At 45.1% G+C, this 13,206-nt stretch overlaps 1 protein-coding gene across 2 annotated transcripts in view; it reads right to left on the bottom strand.

The window, feature by feature from the left end:
* The window catches only part of CYRIA (CYFIP related Rac1 interactor A), a 103,405-nt gene extending 101,216 nt beyond the window's left edge, over positions 1-2,189 (bottom strand). Inside the window, exon 1 of one of the 2 annotated variants that reach the window (XM_047782609.1) lies at positions 2,083-2,189. The gene's annotated coding sequence lies outside the window, so the exon portion shown is untranslated. The remainder of the gene's footprint in view (positions 1-2,082) is intronic. The other variant, XM_047782610.1, reaches the window with a different exon arrangement.
* Between the last annotated feature and the right edge of the window lie 11,017 nt (positions 2,190-13,206).

Here is a 13,206-nt window from a genome sequence, read left to right as displayed (position 1 = left end):
CTTGACTCTCCTCCCAACTTGAGTCCCCAACCGCTGGGGTCAAGGGTACATGAAGGACCTGACAGGCAGCTCCCTGGCAGCTGGCCTCTGCGGGAGTCCAGTGGGGAAACTGGGACTGGCCTCTCAGCGCACAGGGTTGAGAGGGCTCTGCTGTCCTTCCGGGAGCAGGACCAGGAACCTGCAGGGCAGACACTCAGGGAGCTGCCAGTTCCATGGCTTTGCCATTCATTCAACCAAAACTCAGCACCGCCTATGTGCTAAAACCAGGGTGACCTGGGGAAATAGCTCACTCTGAGCTTAGTTTTGTCATCTGCAAAGTGGGGACAACCCCTAGCCCCAGGGCTGCCTCGAAGATGAAATAACATTGGCCAGGAGCCTCTCCATCACACTTGGGTCTATTATTAGCACCGAGGCCATGTGCTACCCACTGTGTGCCCAAGACTGTGATGTCGCTACCCGCTCCCAGAACCGGGGGCAGGAAGGAGTGTGGGTAGGTCTGTCCCCACCTCCTTTCCTGACTCCCCCCTCAAAGGAGCCCAGGGCCAGGCGCAGGTGAAGTTCTGCCAGCCCCCAGTCTGGGCCCAGCGCCCATGTTTATGACTGTTTATTTCAGAGCAAATAGAAAGGAGAAATTAGAGCCATAAAAGACAGGACAACAGACCAATAAAAACCAGCTCCCAGAAGAGTCAGAAGGAGGAAGAGAGGCAAAACTGTCACCATAGTAACACCAGACAGTCAGAAGCATGCAGGAAAAACAGCCCCTGCTCTGCCTCCCCTCTCCACAGCAAAGCAAACCCTAGGACCCCCTTCGGAGCTCAATGAAAGCCAATGAACAACCCACCCTAAAGCACTGGCCGGCCGCAAGGCCCAGATGCCCAGCCTGACCTGGCTACCAGCCACCTTCCTCACACTGGTCCAGCACACGTCCCAGCCCTTCGTGGTCCCTGCCCAGCTTTCGGTGCCCTGGGGACTCAACGCTGTACAGATGGCCCAGACCCAGCCAGAGTGACGGTGACCAGTGAAAGAGGGGGAAAGTTTCCAACAGGGGGAGGAAGGAAGGCCAAAGGGCTACAGAGGAGAACAAGGCCCTGAACACCAGTTTCACTACTTTGCTCTGGGTTCCCCAGGGAGCAGGTGGGCAAACAAGGACATGGGAGCAGAAGCCAGGCCCAGAATGGTGGCCCCATCAGAGCTGCACCCTACACTCCTGAGGGTCTGAGGGTGGGGTGGGCAAATAGCTTTGGAGGTCTTAAATGACAAAGCTCTTGTTCCTGGTCTCTGGGGACCCAGGTCAGCAAGTCCGGGCAGCTTGGAGGAGGATGCAGGGACGCCTCGGTCCATTTTGACAGAGGCCTTTTGGTCCTTCAGCTGGCAGGCAAGGCAGGTGTCTCCATCAAATAGCCTGGCTGGCCTGGGACCAGCCTTTGGGGAAGTGGGTCAAGTGATTTCCAAAGCTCAGGATCCCTCCAGTCCCTTTCTTCAGTCTGGGATTCTGAGGAGGGGGAGGGGTGATGACAAGGAAGCCTGGGTCCTAGGCACAGCAGCTGGCTGGCCGGCTGAGAATCTCGGGAGCAGGTGGCAGCCGAAGGGTCCAGGTGTGCAGGCACAAGGAAGTGGCGGCGGGGGGGGGGGGGGGGGTTATTCCTGCCTCTGGGGCTGCAGAGAGAGAGTGGTGGGGCGTCCCGGCCTAGTGCCGGGAATGGGGAAGCAGAGAGTTGGGGTCTCCCGGAAGAATGGCTTGGGAGCTGAAAATACCTGGCCCTGAGGGTTGGAGGGGAGGAGAAGGAGTGGTCGAAGGCGAGGGAGGAGATCTGGAACACAATCTGGAGGCTGTCCTCAGAAGACGGGGCAATGGGGCGCCTAGTCGGACAGCCGGACGGCGATGGCTGAAGAAGGGCTAAAGGAGCCTCCGCTTCCCACACCCCCTCAGCCCCCACCCCACCACCTCCACCCTCCCCAGAGGGCTGCATCTGGAGCTACGGAAGGATGACGGGGTTCTCCCGGCGCCTCCGGAGCCGGCTTCGCTGCAAGCCACCGGCCGCGCTCCCCGCCGCGCCTCCGCCGCGCCCGCGCTCTGCTCACCCGGAGTGGCCGCCGCCCAGCTCCGCCGTGCCTCTGCTGCTGCCCCAGCTGCCGCCGCCGCTGTGGACGCCTCTCCGGCAGCCGCTGCAGCCAGCGAGAAGGTCCCGAGCCCCGCCCCCAGCCCCGCCCCCAGCCCCGCCCGCTGCGGCGGCCCCGCCCCGGCCCCCCGGGAGCCCCACCCCCGCCCCGGCCCCGGGCCCGGGTCGAGAGCCCTTCGGAGCCCTGGAGCTGGTGCTGGCAGTCTCCGCACACGGTAACCTTTGCCCTTCTCTCGGCCTTGGCCTCCAAGAGGAAGCTCGGATCTGCCCCTGCTGCTTCTATACACGGAATTCCTCCTTACCCAATTTTCCCCTTAAAAAAAAAAAAAAAAAAAAAAGGACTGAAGAAAGGCCTTTTGATCAATCCCTAGGCTCACACCCACCCTCAGATGTATGCCTTTGCACCCAACCAAACCATCCCAACCTCTACCCCACTCCCAGATTACTCGGATTCTCACCTCAGACTTTTTCCCTGTCCCTCCCAGCGCGTGCATACTGCTAAAGGATTCCCGGCTCTGGGGGCCCCGCAGTTATCCGATGGGACCACCCAAAAAAGTCTTTGTAAAGGCTTCGTCCAAAAAATATAACTACCTTGAAGAGCAAGTCTGCAAAATCACTCTAAAAAAAATCTATGATGCAAGGGAAAGTAGGGGATTACAGTGTCATTGTCATGATCATTGTTTCAGAACATCTGCCATGGAGGCGTTTGCATTAGAGAGAGCGATTCAGGAAACCGGAGAGGGCTGCGCGGTGCCAAACAGGTTGTGAGTCAGAGCTCCTGTTGGGGAGGAGGGGGTTGGGGGGCTCCTGCTGGGCCAGACCTCTCCGGCTTCCTTTCCCAGTCAGTCAGCTAGAGCAGCAGGGAATTTTTCTTTTCTTTCTATTTTTTTCTTAATTGGAGTATAGTTGATTTACAATGTTGTGATAATTTCTGCTGTACAACAAAGCGATTCAGTTATAAATATACACACATCCCTTCTGGAACTTTATTAAATTCCTGCAATGGACCAAGCTGTGTGAGGAAGTGGGGGTGGCTATGTCAGTTGCTGCAGGAATATGTGGGTTGGGAGCCCCAGGCACTCAGGTCCTGGAGGGCAGGCAGCTTCAGGAGGCCTTGGTCAAGTCCTTCATTCTGAGCACTAGCGGTCCCATTCAGGACTTGTGTCACCCCAACCTCTTCCAGGCTCTGACAGTCCCTTGTTCTGAAGGGCTTTCAGGAGCTGCCCAGCTGGACTCCTGCTCTGGGTTTTGGCAACCCTGGGGCCAGGAGGGCAGCATTAGAGCGAAACAGTCTTCTGATTGGTTGGGGTCTTTTGGATCAAATGAACACCTTCCCATTTTCCACTTGTGTCAATGAAGATGCCTGTGCCTGGACCAGGTCCTGCTGTCAATCCCTGCAGATGACCCATTTTAATTTTGGAGGGCTCTGTTAGAAAACCCTTCTTGATGCAGCCCTATACACACACCAAAATTCCTGACTTATTCTGTCCACCTTGAACGTGGTCAGGTGAAGGGCAAGGACAAATCAGCCACAGACACCATTCACCCCATAAAACACTATCATTTCAGACCTTGGAAGGACTCCTTACTTTATTGCATCGTCTGTCTCTAATAATACAGCTTAAGTTGGTGCGAGGAGACTATTTGATGTATGAAATTTCACTTCCACGCACTTAAAGATGGCTTCTGTTTCAGTAATTGAGGGCTACCTGCAAGGTATTGCCTAGCCCATTGTGAAATAATAGGGTTTCTAATTATTAGTGTGGAATTTAATTATTAAGTGTTTCCTAAGACACAATAATCAGATGAAATGGTCTTTCAACTTCATCGGTAATACTAACAACAAGTTTAGAGGTTACTATAATAAAGATTACAGTGAAATTAAACTGTAAGATTAAATTTCAGTGGTTTTTACTCACAATATGCATTTTCTAAAATGAACCTTAATGTCTCAGTTAAATTTAAACCGAACTGTTCTAATTTCAAGGACATCCTCATCATGTGTTTAGGGGTTTTTTGGTTTTGTTTTGTTTTAAGAGATGTCTTGCGCTTGGACAAAATGCCAGGCACTGCACTAAATGGTGGAATCAGAGCACATGTCTCTGGCCTGAGGAGTGGACAGACTGGTGGCCACCCAGTTTATGCTGAGGCAGAAGAGGAAACAGGCTAAAATAGATGTATTTGCTGTGTGGCCCAGGTTGGGAAGGAGTGGATTGTGATTGGGGAAAATCAGAGGCAGATTCTTGGAAGCTGAACCTCTAAGGATGACTTCCATAGGCAGGTAGTGTGGGCTTAAGGAGACCCCAGGTAGAGGGTCAAAGGAGAGGCCCCAGCCAGAAGGGGTCTGGTGTGGTCTCAGCGCCAGGGGCTGGGCAAAGTGAAGCTGAGAGTGGAGATCTGGAACACCAGCCTGAGAAGGCTGCCCTTGATCCCAGGGTCTCCCAGTGACCAGGCAACTTTGACTGGAGCCTCAAATAGAGACTGACAGGCCCAGGATGCCTGGGGTCTGGAGGTGGAAAAAGAAAAGGAGGCAGCAGTGAGAATGCTCAGGAAAGAACTGCCATCATTAACCAGGGGCTGTGCACTGTCTTCCGTGGCCGGGCTCTGCTCCCTCCCATTTAGAAACGCATTATCTGAAGGGTCCCCTGTGCTGAGAACAAGCCTTGTCACAACCAGGTCCACAATAATATTTATCGAATAAGCAATAAGGTTGCAAATGATGGACAGCCCCTTTGGAGACAAAGCACCCTCTCTATCCACTGAGATCCATCATAGGGCAGGTAGAACATTCCTTCTAAATCCCTCCACTAATTAGATTTCACTTTCTCAGCATGGCTCCTCTTATTACTTTGAAAGATCATTTCTGCTTCTGAACTTTTGCTCATGTGTATAAATATAGATGCACCCAGGATGACTTCCTCCCCCATCGCTCACTATCAAAGACCACTCTTTCTGATGCTAATGGTGCCTTCAGAACAGTGGCATACTGTGTGCTCACACTTCTTTCTCCTGAATTCCCATAAAATTGACAATCTGAGCCACTTACTCTGATTCATCACATATGCAAGTTTCTTGAGGACAAGGACCTTTTCTGAGACACAGATAAGCCCCCTTTCCCCATGATTTGGAATCAAAATGGAGCATATATTCTGATTCTGCCACTCACTAGCTATGGGAACCTAAGTTACTTAAGCCCTTGGAGTTTCATTTTTCTCTTCTCTAAAATGGGAGTAGTAGGAGTTCCCATTGTGGCTCAGTGGTGACAAACCCAACTAGTATCCATGAGGACATGGGTTTGATCCCTGGCCTCCATCAGTGGGTTAAGGATCCGGCATTGCTGTGAGCTGTGGTGTAGATCATAGACGCTGCTCGGATTCTGGGTTGCTGTGGCTGTGGTGTAGGCCAGCAGGTGTAGCTGCGATTGGACCCCTAGCCTGGGAACTTCCATATGCTGCGAGTGCAGCCCTAAAAAGCAAATAAAATAAAATGGGAATAGTAAAACTTACCTCTGAAGTTTGATGTGAGGGCTGATGTCAACTCTTTGTAGCTATGAAAGAAAGAATAGTTGTGTGTGTGTGTGTGTGTGTGTGTGTGTGTGTGTGGTGCCTCCTAGTGCCTTGAATAGTGCCAGACATACGCAGTAAGTGCTCATTTCAGGCTTAGTGGTTAGTGGGTCAGTTCATAGATGAGGACTGGAGTGGAGGCTGAGTCCCCACAATGCTCTCTGCTTGCTGCTCCGCAGGAAGGGGTCTTTATTTTGCCCTCTCAGTTCACTTAGCTCCCCAAGAATTATATTGTGCTTTTCCTCTGGCATTACCATAATGGCTTCCTAAGGTAGTGGCTTTTCTTGCCAATTACAGGCCAGGATCCCTTTATGTAACTAGGGGTTTCTACGGAAACATGGCCCAGACTTTACAGGGAGCATAATAGATTTGATTATGAATATTGAGCCAATTTTCACAGCTGACATGCTGCACACTTCCTTGTTGCAAAAAAATCACAGCCCAAACTATGTAGAGAAACTTGGTAATGGCTGAAAATCTTTGCCTGTGGCCGAATTGGAGCCTAAGACTTAAGGGATCTGAATTCATCCCTTTTCAGATCACTGAGCACACCAGGCTCTCTCAGACCTCCCTTTCTTTGCACGTGGTTCTCCTCTGCCTTAAATGACCTTCCATTCCAGTCCATTCATTGAGTTTCTACTCATTTTTAAAATCCTGGTTCAAAAGCAACCCCTCAATAATGCCTCCTTCAATCCTCCAGGGTCAAGTCAAATTTTTTTTTTCATGTACTTTCATAGTATTGCATTTATATCTTTATCTTATAACTCACAAAGCTGTGCAGATCTGATCTATTTATATGTAATTGATTTCTGTTGGTCACAGTAACTGTGTTCTATGAAGTCACTACAAACCCCGCCTAGCAAATCCTGAACCATTGCTCCTGGGAGAAATTCAGGGCTCAGTTCCTGTGAACTTCTGATGATAATATTTTCATCAACTCATTAATATATAACCTTGTTTTATGTGGGTTTCTGCTTAAAAACACTGACTTCATATATGTGGTTGGTTGGTTTTCGTTAAACTCACAGCCAAGAGCACCGTAAGTCATGCTGGAACAAAGTTGTCTAACACACGTTTTCCCCTCGAGTTACAACACCACCTTCTCCCATTTAGGATATTTTAGAAAGAGAAATCACCAACAAAATGCACAAAAATGTGGAAGACATGGCACTACGTAGATCACAAAAAAGGACACTTGTTGACAGTATGAGAACTGTAAGAAGACAGAACTTTGCCTCCGTTGGCCTCAGTTAAGAACATACTCCTCAGAATGACACAAAAGCACCCAGAGCAGTAATTCGGAGGTCACACATAAGTTTTAGAAAGTAAGCAAATTCACAAATTTTGTGGTGAGGTCAGGTTCAAATCTAGGCTCGTCTCCTTTACTTACGGCAGCATGACTTGCAGGGATAATAGGACTTATCATAAAGGACTGTTTATGCAACTGACATTTATTGAGTGCTTACTGTGTGCCAGAAAAGAAAATGAATGAAATAATGAATGTGCAGATAATGAATGAGTACTCAGCACAGTGCCCGACGTAACACAGCTAGAAGACTTTAAAAGTGATTTTAATTCTTTGCATCCTAAACTTATTTCTCCTTTCAGTCTTTCTTCTTTCTCTCTCTGATCTGTAAGTATGTATGACATCCATTCTCTTCTAAGTTCAAACCCTCTCATAGATCAGTTGATCTATCATAGATCAGTTGATCTCGATCTTTGGCTGACCAAGTAAGTCCAGAAATTGCTGATCACATCAACTTTTGGAACCTTTGACCAAATGAGTCAGCCCCTCTAGGGGACTGAACCTCACCACCCACAAAACTCACATCATCTCCAAAATCACCATCAACAAAGTAATGACACATGTAAGAGGGCCTTTGAGCAGAGGCTGAGAGCATTTTATAGGCATAGCCTAGTCATCTGTGCAACATCACACACAGTTAAGTAGGGGTCACTTCTGACAATACCCATTTTATAGCCAGGGAAATTAAGGCTTGATGTAACTTGTTCAAGTCATCAACTGAGTCCAGCCATGGCTAAGAAGATAAAAGGCAGGTGTCATGGCTCCCAGTTTAGGATGAAGCCATGAATTCCTTGGGCGACCAAATCTTCCTTTGCTTTACAAGAAGTTCCTTTGCTTTGAAGGAAATTTATCAGCTAGCAAGCAGACAGGTTGATTCAGACACACACCAGGATTTTCTCTTGCTATCAGAGATCATGCCCAATGCAGGGAGCTGAAAACACAGGTGGGTACTAAGACGATGTTAAAATCCCCACCAAACAGAGTGGTTGACTTTACAGAGTTTCTCTACAAGCCCTGCTGGCAATATTAGAGTGTTTTATGTTTTATGTTTATGTTTCATTGCACATAACTACTATACATGACGGTCAAGTCACATGAATGACCATTTTAATGGCTTTCATCCTATTGTGTTTGCCTTTTGACTCTTTAATCACTTGAGAAATGCCTTAGAATAGTGATGCTAGCAGGAACACTGATATATTTAGAATTCATGTTTATCTTCTTTTTTTATCTTCTTGAACTACTGCCCAGATCACCCCCTTATCAGCTTTTGCCTGAGTTATTTCAACAGCGTTCTGATTCACATTCAGCTCATCCAATCCACTATTCATCCGGAAGCTCCAGTGATCTTTCTGAGAGGCATGTATGATCATGGCAGCCCCTCAGCATTTCCCCATCACTCCGGGACAAAGGCTTACATTCTTTGGACAACTCGTATGGCCACTTATAATCTGTCCTTGCCTGTTCTTCTGCGACATTTCTTTCTACTCTTAACTCAAAACACTCTCCCATTCCCCTCTTCCTTTGAACTTGCTATTTCCTCTTCCTGCACTGCCCCACTCTCCCTTTTCAAAAGAATGAACTCCAAGTTATCCTACCAGGTGGGAGAAATATCATCTTGTAATGAACTCTTTTCTGAACCCTGATCCTCTGCATACCCACCTCCAGAACTCACATATTTTATCTCACAGTGTTTTAATTCTGCCCATCACTTCCTGAGCCCCTGGACTTTATAAATTTTATGTATATTATATATATATATATATCACATCTCATATATGAATACATGCATATGTATGTATATGCATTATATGTAATACATATATAATAAAATACCCTTGTTCCCAGTGCTTGAAATTTAATATACACTTAAAAATAAATATCTCTCGAGTAGATCTGAATTAAACTAAATCCGTCAAGATCTCGAGATTAGAAAAACTGTCCTTCCAAATATAAAATTATGATCAAGCCTCAGAGAACAATAGAGGAACTTTTTAATAAGAAATCAACTTGAGGGATTTTTTTTCTTTGTGCATAAAACAAAATTCTTATAATGTGCTTTCCTGCTGGGTGATCTTAAAATAAAATCCACATTAGTGATTATTAATCAAATTCAATAAACAGTTCTCGGCTTCTGATGGTAAAGCCCTTCCTTTCCTCATATGCCGACACCTCTACATTTTCTTTGTTTTAATTATACTAAGCATCTTTTTGTTCTTCCCAGGACGTTTGCCTGGGAAGCTGAGGCAAACTATAAATAAGAGTCATCATTATTACAAGGCTTATTATTGTCACAGTCTATTTTTAGAGCTGAAGACCATGCCCACTGTGACCCCGATAGAGATGCAGTGATTTCTTGGGGAGAGTCTTGGGCTCTTGAATGTCTCACCTGTCTCATTAGTGTCACTCATGTGACATGACTGCTCAGATGGCAGCTGCTTCATCCAATAAACTCCATCAGACTGCTTCCCATCTGTTAATGGGAGAGGAAATAGGAGATTTTTTTGAAATGATTTTTTATGTTGTTACACATAAATGCAATTGGTTTTCTGATTTCCAGATTTCCTCTCTCTCCAGGCGTTCATGAATCTTTTTTTTTTTTTTTAAGAAATAAAAGGAACATTACCTTTTAATATGTATATTTAAACACTTCAGAGTCTTCAAAGAATCTCAGAGTAGAAGGGGTCTTAGAGAAACTGAAGCCAGGCTTCAAAAGTGATTTCCCAAGGTCATAAGGGAAGTAAATGGGAGAGGTGGGATTTAAAACACAGTGTACTGGTTCCAGGCTGGTTTCTCTCTCTGATGTTGAACAAATCTTCACCCAAATTCTGTCTTGAGCACTAAGGTTTTTGTTTTGTTTTGTTTTTAGGGTTGTAAGTGCAGCACATGGAAGTTCCCAGGCTAAGGGTCAGATCAGAACTACAGCTGCCAGCCTATGCCACAGCCACAGCCACAGCAACAACGCCAGATCCGAGCCATGTCTGCAACGTATATCACAGTTCACAGTAACTCCGGATCCTTAACCCACTGAGTGAGGCCAAGGATCGAACATGCATCCTCATGGATGGATACTAGTCGGGTTCATCCCCGCTGTGCTACATCAGGAACTCCTGAGCACTAAACTTTTGAGTTTGCGGTATATGCAAGATGTCAATCTTCTCTACATAGATTATCCAGTTTTCCCCACAATTTCTCATAAATCCCAAAGCTATTCTACAGGCTTGCACTGAATCTTTTCTCCAAGAGGAATACATCTATCTAATTAAAGACCCAGACTGACTCTAGAGACAGGAATTTGAAACTGCCATTTGTAATCAGGCAGAGTGATCCGGTGGAAAGAGGCTACTGTCCTAAGTCCTAGGTTCTAGAAACAATTGTGCTTTATTTGCTGTATGATATGGGGTGGGTGGGTAATGTTCTCTTGTGGTAATGTTTTTATTTTTTCATCATGGATAACAACATTTACCCTGCTTCCTTGAGAGGAATTTTGAGAGAATCAAATAAAACGAGTAATGTGAAAAGATTGTATGAAAATCTAAATGAAACATCAATATCTCATGTAGCAGCAGAATCACAGCAGACAATTTGTTTTGTTTATTATGAAAGCGGCATGCATGGAAATTTGATGCTAATTTCCTACAGCTGGTCAGGCTTTCTTTGGCCTTTATTTTTCTCCTACCAAACATCACTGAAGTTTAGAGCAGAATTTTATATTTGAACATATTTAAGTATTTATTCAGCACTCACTTACTGTATGTCAAACACTCTGATAGGTGCAAGGTATACAAGGAAGGATGCTCTTGTGAATTCACTGCCCAGATGGGAGACAGACATAAAAATACCTAAGAAATTGCCTTATAGTATAAGGAACATGCTAAGGAAATTAGTGACAGGCATTTAACCTAGTCTGTGAGAAGGGCTTTCAGGAAAACTGTATATTTTTTCAACCGTATCTAGGCTACTGATGACTCCATCAATGGCATTCTTCGTTTCTTTTACAGTGTTTTTAATTTCAACATTTAAAAAATTCTTAGAGTTTCCCATCTATTCTTATATGTTGTCCATTTTTTTCCATTAGAATATTTAGTATATTAATCATAGTTCTTTTACATTCCTAGACTGATAGTTCCAAAATCTCTGCCATATCTGAGCCTGGCTCTGACACTTGTTTTGTCTCTTCAACAGTGTTTGGTTTGTGTGTGTGTGTGTGTGTGTGTGTGTCTGTGTGTCTGCGTGTACTTTATTTGCATTTCACTTAATAGCATTTCATGTAAAAATCTGTTGTTGAAGGCCTACCTGACGTATCAGGTAAAAGGAACTGAGATGTGATGTTTTATATTAATCTGGCTGGGAGTTAGACTGTGTTATTGTTTTCTTTAGCTTTTGTGTCAGAGTCTAAATTTTTTGTCTATGCAGTTCCTGTTGTGGCACAACGGAAACGAATCCAACTAGGAACCATGAGGTTAAGGTTCGATCCCTGGCCCTGCTCAGTAGGTTAAGGATCCAGCGTTGCTGTGAGCTGTGGTAGGTCCCAGATGTGGCTTGGATCTGGCGTTGCTGTGGCTCTGGCATAGGCTGGCCGCAAAAGCTCCAATTGGACCCCTAGCCTGGGAACATTCATATGCCACGGATGCAGCCCTAAAAAGGACAAAAGACCTAAATAAATAAATAAATAAATTCTTTGTCTGTGTCCTTGTTTTTTGTCTCCTGCTATCTTTGGGTTTCCTTAGAGACTCCTTTTTAAATAGGGTCTGAGTCTTGCAATTCTTTTGGCTATAATCTCTAGCTATTATACAATAGCCTTGTTGATGGTTGTATTAAAATGCTGGGAAAGCGGAAACATTCTATAATCCTATGATTAAGTCTGACTCCTGTAAGTGAGGGGAACTGTCTAAGGCTAGGTTCCTAGGAATTTTTCTCTTTCAAAAGAGAGAAAAAACTTTTTTTTTCTCTTAGCCTCTAGCAGCTAGTCGATTACTCTCTATTCCTACCAGGTGCCACATGTGACTTCTGCTTCAAGTAAGCCAAGATTTTCGGCATCTGCCTATCTCTCCAGTTTTCAGGCCCTGTAACCTCAATTCTCTGATGAATCTATGAAAAGTTGTTGATTTTCAGTTTGTTCAGGTTTTTGCTCTGTTTTATTTTGTTTTCAGGATGGGAGTAGAGACTTTCAAATTCTTTTCAACTTGAACTGTAAACTGGTAATCTCCACCTTTGAAATTTATATACATGTATATTTTGTGTGTGTGTGTGTGTGTGGTTTGTTTGTTTTAAATTTACTTGCATTTTTGTCAAAGAACATATTTTCATTAGTGTCCTAATCCGTAGTTAACTTTTAGAAACTGTTTTTATGTACTTGAAAAGAATGCATAGTCTCCATGTTTGGGGTGTCATGAATTTTTTTCACTGAGTTATATTTTTGGAATTTATTTTTTCTCATATTGACTTTTTCTTTACAATGAGATTTTTATTTACTTCTCCATTTTAGCAAGAATTTAAAATATTCATTTTATAGTCTTAAAATTTGTTCTATTGGAGTTCCCATCATGGCGCAGCAGTTAACGAATCCTACTAGGAACCGTGAGGTTGCGGGTTCGATCCCTGCCCTTGCTCAGTGAGTTAAGGATCCGGCGTTGCAGTGAGCTGTGGTGTGGGTTGCAGACGCAGCTTGGATCCTGAGTTTCTGTGGCTCTGGTGTAGGCCAGTGGCTATGGCTCCGATTGGACCCTTAGCCTGGGAACCTCCATATGCCACGGGAGCGGCCCAAGAAATTGCAAAAAGACAAAAAAAAAAAAATAATAATAATAATGTTTGTTCTATTATCTCCATGATTACTCATTGTTCCTCTTGCCTTTTCTTCCTGGTCATTCATTTCTTCACATGATTTATGATTTTGGCTACGATCTTGGTGTCAGTGAGAATACTTTCTATGGAAAATCCACGTTACCTGCTTTAGGTGAGTTTCTCATTTACATTAGCTGGGACTTTACACGGACTTAACTGTTCTGGACTAGTGCTTATGTTAACTTATTTCTTTTGGGTCCTGAACTACTCAGGTAGCTTAAATTTGGACCCTGTCTTATGTTCTGATTACTTGCAGGTGTGTCTCTTTCCATCCATTGGCCTAGGCGGATAGGAAGTTTTATTACCACTTTCTTGGATTGGGCCGCAGTGATTTTCTTAACAAATAGCACTGCTAGTGGCTGCAGAATCAATT

This window comes from Phacochoerus africanus, chromosome 5 (assembly GCF_016906955.1).
Source record: "Phacochoerus africanus isolate WHEZ1 chromosome 5, ROS_Pafr_v1, whole genome shotgun sequence".
NCBI lineage: Eukaryota > Metazoa > Chordata > Mammalia > Artiodactyla > Suidae > Phacochoerus > Phacochoerus africanus.
This window is presented reverse-complemented; position numbering and strand designations above follow the sequence as displayed.